The following is an 8,073-nucleotide window of genomic DNA, read 5'->3' as shown; positions in this document are numbered from 1 at the left end:
AGCACGTCCAGCAGCAGACCCTCTGGCCCTGGCCCTCTTTGCAAGTCTCTCCCCAACACTGCAGTCTCAGCTCAGCTCGGCCACAATTCTTTTTTTTTTGTCGGTCGTGGGGCTTGAACTCTGGGCCTGGGCGTTGTCCCTCAGCTCTTCAACTCAAGGCGAGCGCTCTACCACTTGAGCTACAGCGCCACTTCCGTCTATTTTTTTTTCTGCATGTACTAAAATAAATTCTAAAACTTCTACCTTGTGCGATTCTCCTTTTCTTTTCTTTTTTTCCAGCCTGTCCTGGGGCTCGAACTCAGGGCCTAGGCTCTGTCCCGGAGCCTCTCTATGCTCAAGGCCAGTGCTCTACCCCTTGAGCCACAGCACCATTTCTGGCTTTTTTTGTTTATGTGCTACTGAGAAATCAAACCTAGGGCTGCATGCATGCTTTACAAGCACTCTACCACTAAGCCACATTCCCAGCCCTGAGATTCTTTTTGTGAGGCTTTGAAATCCTTTTCACCAGTGGATCTCAAGGATCCATGACTTTTGCATGTAAACTAGAAAACTGAGGGAACCCTTTCACCCCTAATGTGGTGACAGCTGGGGAATTATTTTACACTATATGTTAAAATTGCTTAAACACCTAAAAATCAGATCTAAACCTATAAATTTTGTAGAAAACCTAGAGGGGCAGCTTCATGACACTGAATTTGGTAATGGTTTCTTAGCTATGACAACAAAAGCACAAGCAAAAGAGAGAGGGGGAGAGAGGGAGAGGGAGAGAGACAGAGACAGAGAGAGGGAGGGAGGAAGAGGAAGAGGGGGAGAGGGAGGGAGGAAAACTGAACCAAAGTTAAAAACTTGTGTGTACCAAAGAATACTATGAAAAGATCTTAAAGACAATCCACTGAATGGTGAGAAAATGCAAAATTTTCTTTGTATCTGAGAAAGTATTAATACCCATATGTAAATTTAAAATATATTAAAACAACAAGAAGTGCTATAACAAAAACAACCACACTCAAAAGCCGGGAAAGGAGAGCTAGGAGTAGTGGTTCTTTATAGTAACCACAGAGCTTGGGAGGCTGAAGCAGGAAGGAACAATTTGAGGCCAGCATGAGTCCTGTTTTTTTATTTTTTAAAACAAAACACAAAAGGCAAAGTACTTAAATAGACATTTCTCATTAACAAATTATCAATAAGCAGTATTTGCATTTAGAAACAATCAGTTAAAGCAGTGTAATCCTAGCTACTCAGAAGGCTGAGATCTGAGGATCGAAGTTCAAAGCCAGCCCTGGCAGGAAAGTCCTGTGAGACCCTTACCTCCAATAAACCACTACAGAACCGGAAGTGGGGCTGTGACTCAAGCGGTAGAGCCCTTGCCTTGAGCTGAACAGCTCCCAAACCCAGAGTTCAAGCCCCACAACCCACCAAAAAAAAAAAAAAAAAACAATCAGTTAAGGAAAATTAGCATCCCCAGCTAAGGTTTTCATTTGTTTGCCATTGGGGGGCTTGAGCTCAAGGCCTCTCTTGCTCTTGCAAGATAGGCTTGCTCACAGTTGGTACTATATCACTTGAGCCTTGCCTCTAGTTAGCATTTTTGCTAGATAACTGGAGATAAGAGTTTTTGTCCAGGGTAGCTTTGAACCAAGATCTTTAGATCTCAGCCTCCTGAGTAGCTAGGATTGCAAGTGTGAGCCATCAGCTCAGAGCTAGTCAACAGATTTTTGACAAGAACCCTTCAAATGATGTTGGGATAAAGAAAAACCATACATGTTAGAACACTAAACCGAATAGGGTACATAGTAGCTCAAACCTAATGACTTGGGAGGCAGAGATCAAAGAAATCACGGTTGAAGAAAAGCTGGAGCATAAAAGTTCAGGAGACTCCATCTCAATAGCTAGCTACAGAGAAAGAACAATGACTGGGTACGTTTGCTTGTCATGCTCAGTGACTTGAGGAAACATAAGCTGGACTGTTGGCCCAGGCCTTCCCGGGCACAAATGAGACCCTACCTTGAAAATAATCAAGGCAAAAAAAAAAAAAGGGCTAGGGTCATGACCCAGTGGTTAGGTGGCCTCAGTATGTCCCCAAAGAAAGACAAAGACAAAATCAGGGAACAAATGAACAAACACCAAAGAGCTTCACAAAGGACCAACGAGATCTTTTCCAGGGTGGAGCTGCAAGCTGGTAATATTGGGAAACTGAGGCAAGGAAAATCAGAATTCTATGCCAGCGGGGGGCCCCTCCCCCCAAAAAAAGCCTCTCTGTCCAAAAGAATCAGCAGATAGGTGAGAAGCACTGGTTTTATAGTTGGACTCACCATAGATCCCCAAATCGCTGACCAGGAGAACAGTTCAAAAGACTCACAAGTTGCCTTTACTTGGGAAGGGACGGCAGGGGTCTGCTGGTGAAACTCAATCTCAAGTTGTGTCCGGCACTAACCACTGTCAAGCAAAAAACAAATCCGGATTTGAGCAAATAAAGAGTTTATTTGAACAGATTACCGCAGTGGGATCAGGGTGGGGAGGGATCGAGCCCCAAGGGTGGAGGCTTTTGCCAAAGGCCTACAGCTCAGACTACCGAAAAGCCAATCTCAGGTGTCTGCGGGAGTGGCTCGGCGGTGCAAAGTTTGTTCAGCCAGCGCGAGGTCGCGCGTTCTGTCTTCCACAGGTTTAGGTAAGACTTCCGCAGAGAGACGATTCCAAACAGGGGAAAGTAGACCCTGGCAACAGAGGACAGGCTTCAAAGCTGTGGCTGGAAGGGCCTCTCTCTCCCTGACCAGAGTGAGAAGGTGACGCAGGAAAAGGCCAGAGTGTGCTCGGTACCTCGAGGCCAGCTTCCGGTCAGGAGTTAGTGTCTGGCTCGGGGCAAAGGTGGATCCAATTTAGGGGCGGGGGAGAAAGGTGCTTATGCGGTTTGCGGACGGGAGGGAGCGCGGCCGGTGTTGGCCGGACGCCTGAGTCCGGAAGCGCGGCCGAGCCCGGGACGGGGTGGGCGCTCGCGGGGCGCTGTGCGTCTGACCTTGTCCCGGGGTAAACCAGGGGCGCCGGGAGGCGTGTCTACATCCCACGGGGAGGGTGGCCCCCGAATGAAGCCCGGTCAGGACCGCCGAGGGACGGGGGGGGGGTCTCCTTTAACCGTCACTCTCCAGATGACGGGGCTCAGGTAAAGCTCAACATTGTCACAATGCAGGGACAAAAAAATCTCTCCACGGGTTCAGTCAGAGGCTGAAGAGGTAGGTAAGTAGACGCTGCGTTCTCAGGTGAGCTCACACCTAGCTGCCCGCATTTTCCGACCCGGGAAACGAGAGAACTCGCAGCTGCGGCGGCGGCGAGGACGACTCAGCCGCCATTAGTAGTGGGAACGCTGAGGCCGAAGTCCAGTCCGACGCGTCAAGCCCCGCCCCCCGGCGCGCTTCCGACGCACCACGCCCCCCCTAGGCGCGCTTCCGGTACGCCACGCCCCCAAGGCGCGCTGCCTCCTGCGCGCGCCTCGTCCCAGCCCCGCCTCCGGCGCGCGCTCCTAGGACTGAGCGGAGCCTCCGGCGCGCGCTTGGCGCCCGGAGGACACCGTGGGAACCGAACGTGATCGGAGGGTCGGGGGAGGGGGGGCCGGGGGGGAGGCGGCGCTTCGGCGCTCTTGCCCTGCCGTGGCGACCGTGCCGGGGAGCGCTGAGCTAACTGAGCACCGGGCGGCGAGGCCGCGCCCGGCGGTGAGTGTCCTGGAGCCGCGTCGCCGGGGGCCGGGCGAGGGGGCCGGGCGTCCCCTCCTGGCCGCGTTCTGGGGCAGGCATTTCCGCGGCCCGGTGGCAGGCTGGTCATCGGTGTCCGCAGCGCCCATAGGTGATGGTGAGCCCGGGCCCGGGGTCTCGGGCCGCGGATCTGCAGCCGGGGTACGGTGCTGGCGGGCGGAGGCCGGGCCGAGGCTCCTGCCCGGCGCCGGTGGGCGCGGACCTCGGGCTCCCGCTTCCGCGGGCGGCTAGGCTCCCGAACCGAGCCGAAACCCATCGCTCCGCTCCCTCTCCGAGGGACGCCCAGAAACTTCCAGTGCTGTGCTCTCGAGACGCCTCCGTCTCCAAACACGAGCGCTGTCCGGATGTGACAGGATCTGTCTGGACATTGCCAGGTGGACTTCTTCACCTCTTCGCTGTGGTATTTTGGCGATCCGAGGTTCTCTGTTTTCCTCTCTCATTTCATTCGTGTGTGTGTGTGTGTGTGTGTGTGCGCGTGTGGTGTGTTCCTTTCCACTCAGGGCAATGAGTTTACTTACTTGGATGTAAGCAGTGATGAAAGCTAGAGTGGTGTCTAGTATTGCTTTGTACGTGGTTGGAGATGATTAAGAAGACAGACAGGAAACTGATGTTAATGTAGGAAAGAACAGCGTGGAACAGTGAAGCCGTGTGGCTTGGATTCAGTGGGAGAAGCTCTTGAAAGTTGGTGTGTCTTTAAATATACCGAAAGTTTGTATTTTAAAATCAACAAAATTCAATTAATGTTGAACATCGTTGTATCATACTGAGGTTGGTGGTGGAATAAGAAGCAACATCAAGTGCCTGGCACGGGTGGCTCATGCCTGTAATCCTAGCTACTCAAGAGGCTGAGACCTGAGGATTGAAGTTCAAAGCCAGCCCGGGCAGGAAAGTCTGTGAGACTCTTATCTCCAATAAACTACCAGAAAACCGGAAGTGTTGCTGTGGCTCAAGCGGTAGAGCGCTAGCCTTGAGCTGAAGAGCTGAGGGACAGCGCCCAGGCCCAGTGTTCAAGCCCCACGACTGACAATAAAGAAATAAAATCAATTAAAATGCTGGTGGTGTGGCTCCAGCGGTAGAGCCACTGCCTGCCTAGAAAGTTTGGCACGGAGTTCAAATCCCAGAACTAACATGAATATAAAATAAAATAGTACAAATTGTGTGCTTGAAGGAGGGAGTAGATGAGTACACTAATAAAATTATTATTAACAGCAGTTACTCCTCACTGAACACACTTAGCCCGGCACTCTCATAAGTATATTATATGAGTACATTACCTACTTACAGCTTAATATTAATTACTTTAACACCTTAAGTATTTAATACAGTATTGTGGAGTTTTTTTTAATTATAAAAATGATGTGCAGAGGGGTTGCCATTACATAAGTCAGGTAACGAGTATTTCTTTTTGGACAATGTTACCCCCTCCCTTCCTTTCTCACAGTTTTTCCCTCCCACCCCCACCCAGAAGTTGTATAATTCATTTTCAACATAGTGTCTAGTGAATACAGTATTGTAGTTTTTTTTCAAATTGTGTACTGTCAAGGACCTGATGGTGACAATTATAAGTTTATTGATATTATTCGATGCACATATACCAATGAACTAAAAAGCTAAAACGACGAATGTAAGGAATTTGTGAGAAAATGCAACAAAGGACATATTCCCAGCTCAGCTCAGGATACTAGGTAAGATTTTCCTAGGAAAGTAACCTTAGAACTGACATTTAAACTGGTAAATGACATTCACATAGATGTAGATTGACTCCTATAGGAGAGAAAAGTGCAGCCAGAGAGAACACATTCCACAGAGATCAGGAAGATGTCCATTTTAGGAACTTAAAGGTCACAGCATTTGAAATGTGGAAAGCAAAAGAGGAGTGTGTGTTAAAGTAGGTCACAGCCAGACAGATGATGTCAGTTTTAAAGCAGTTCTAAAGATTTGAGACCAGCTTATTTTCTATTTCCATTTTTGGTTTTTGATTTTTATTATTTTATTTTTATTTTTTTAGCCAGTCTTAGGGCTTAAAATTAGGGCCTGGGCTCTGTCCCTCAGCTCCTTTTGTTCAGTGCTAGCACCCTGCCACTTGAGCCAGAGCTCCACTTCCAGCTATTTGTACAATTAAAAATATTGGACTTTTCTGCCTGAGCTGGCTTCCAACCAACAATCTTCAGATCTCAGCCTCCTGATTTGTTAAGTTTACAGACCTGAGCCACCTTGCCCTGACATTTATTTTTGACTTGTTACATAGCCAAATTAGTCAGCTTTTTCTTTTCTGTCCTTTTTTTTAAACTTTCATACAGGAGGATCAAACCACTCAAATATAGAGAAATCTATATGAGCTCCCCTGTGATATTATTCAAAGAATTTATGTAATGTTGTAAGAGCAGTGGAAAGTCATTGAAGGATTTTCAGCAGAAAGTCTCAAAAATCAGATTTGTGTCAGGCACTGATGGCTCACGCCGATAATCCTCTACTCAGGAGGCTGAGATCTGAGGATGAGAGTTCAAAGCCAGCCCAAGCAGGAAATCCAGTGAGATTCTTACCTCCAGTAAACCACTCATCTTCAATAAGCCACTCAGAAAACCAGAAGTGGTGCTGTGGCTGAAGTGGTAGAGCACTAGCCTTGAGCTGAAGAGCTGAAGGACAGTGCCCAGGCCCAGAGTTCAGGCCCCACAACTAACCAAAAAAAAAAAAAAAAGATGGCTGACACATGATCTTGCTATCTCTCTATATGTTTCCTATGTGATTTTTCTCATTTAGATTATTATTGTGACTATCACTTCAGTCCTTGAGCATATTAACAATACAATAACAATATTTTCTAGAAAATGTCCTTTAAAGTATGGGTATTAGTTTAGCACCCCCATGCCCAACCATGTACTCAATTGATGAATTTTAACTCATACAGTTTTTTTTTATCATATCTTTGGCCACTAGTAGACATTTCATGTTGACTTTTGAATCCTTTGACACAAATCCAACATGTCAGAATATGCACAGTGCAAAGTACAAATTTTCTATCTCAGATCTGGAATGTACCATTTCTCTGGTAACACTTAGATCTTTTAGTGAGAAATGGGATTAGGAGACCATAAATCTGGTAATCAGAGAATCTCATTGTTAATTGGGTGCCTGTTACTATATGGCCTTTTCAGTGGAGAGCTTTTGTTCACTTAAAAGGACTTTTTCCCTCTAACTACATATTTATGTACAGGAGGTTTCCTTTTGAAATCTCCATGTGCACTAATTTTTTAAGTGAGCAGTATATTTATTTAAAAATGAAAGGGTAGCTGTGAAAGACAGTAGCACAATCTATCAGGAGAGAAGTCAAAAGAGGAGTCTAATAATTTTGGTGTGTGGGGGGGGAGTCATGGGGCTTGAAATCTGGGCCTGGGCACTGCCCCTGTGCACGTCAGCTCAAGGCTACTGCTCTACCACTTGAGCCACAGTGGCACTTCCGGTTTTCTGGTGGTTTATTGGAGATAAGAGTCTCAGGGACTTTCCTGCATGGGCTGGCTTGAGCAGTGATCCTCAGATCTCAGCATCCTGAGTAGCTAAGATTACAGGCATGAGCCACTGGTGCCCAGCCATACTAACATTTTTTTTTGGGGGGGGGTCCAGTCATGGGGCTTGAACTTTGGGCCTGGGCGCTGTCCCTCAGCTCTTCAGCTCAAAGCTAGCGCTCTACCACTTGAGCCACAGCACCACTTCCGGTTTTTTTCTTTTTGCTTATGTGGTGCTGAGGAATCGAACCCAGGGCCTCAGGCATGCAAGGCAAGCGCTCTACCACTGAGCCACCTTCCCAGCCCCTAACATTTTTTTAAAGAGGAAATGCAGCATGAGTTAATGTTAGTACTTCCAGGTTAAAATTAGGATTATAGAACTTTTATTTGGCTTTTTTTTTTTTTGCCAGTATCTAGAGTTTGAACCCAATACTTTGATCAAGCTTATTAAGCAGTGCTCTACTATTTGAGCCACAATTGAAACCTGTTTTTTTGTTGGTTATTTTGAGGATAGAATTTTTCAGTCTTTCTCATCCACGCTCTCTTTGAACCTTGACTCTCTGGATCTCCACATGTAGGATTACAGGTGTGAGCCATGTTACTGTTTTAAAGTTATTGAATATTATTTGTTTCAATGTAATTTTGCCTCCAACTAAATAGTGAACATTTTAATTTATTTCATTTTTGCTTTCAGTATTAAGTGTTGTTGTTGTTGTTTGGGTCTGGTCATGGGCCCTGAACTCTGGGCCTGGGTGCTGTCCCTCAGCTCTTCAGCTCACTTGAGCCACAGCGCCACTTCCGGCTTTTTTCTTTTCTTTTTTGCTTATGTG

At 47.1% G+C, this 8,073-nt stretch overlaps 1 protein-coding gene across 1 annotated transcript in view; it reads left to right on the top strand.

Moving 5' to 3' along the window:
- Window positions 1-3,608: 3,608 nt before the first annotated feature.
- Window positions 3,609-8,073, top strand: part of Ubxn2a (UBX domain protein 2A) — a 27,046-nt gene continuing 22,581 nt past the window's right edge. The window contains exon 1 of the mRNA XM_013013583.1: window positions 3,609-3,701. The gene's annotated coding sequence lies outside the window, so the exon portion shown is untranslated. The remainder of the gene's footprint in view (window positions 3,702-8,073) is intronic.

The sequence above is a fragment of the Dipodomys ordii genome, unplaced genomic scaffold (assembly GCF_000151885.1).
Source record: "Dipodomys ordii isolate 6190 unplaced genomic scaffold, Dord_2.0 Scaffold20, whole genome shotgun sequence".
In the NCBI taxonomy this organism is placed as follows: Eukaryota; Metazoa; Chordata; class Mammalia; order Rodentia; family Heteromyidae; genus Dipodomys; species Dipodomys ordii.
Note: the sequence above shows the minus strand (reverse complement) of the source record. Positions and strands in the feature narration are given on the sequence as shown.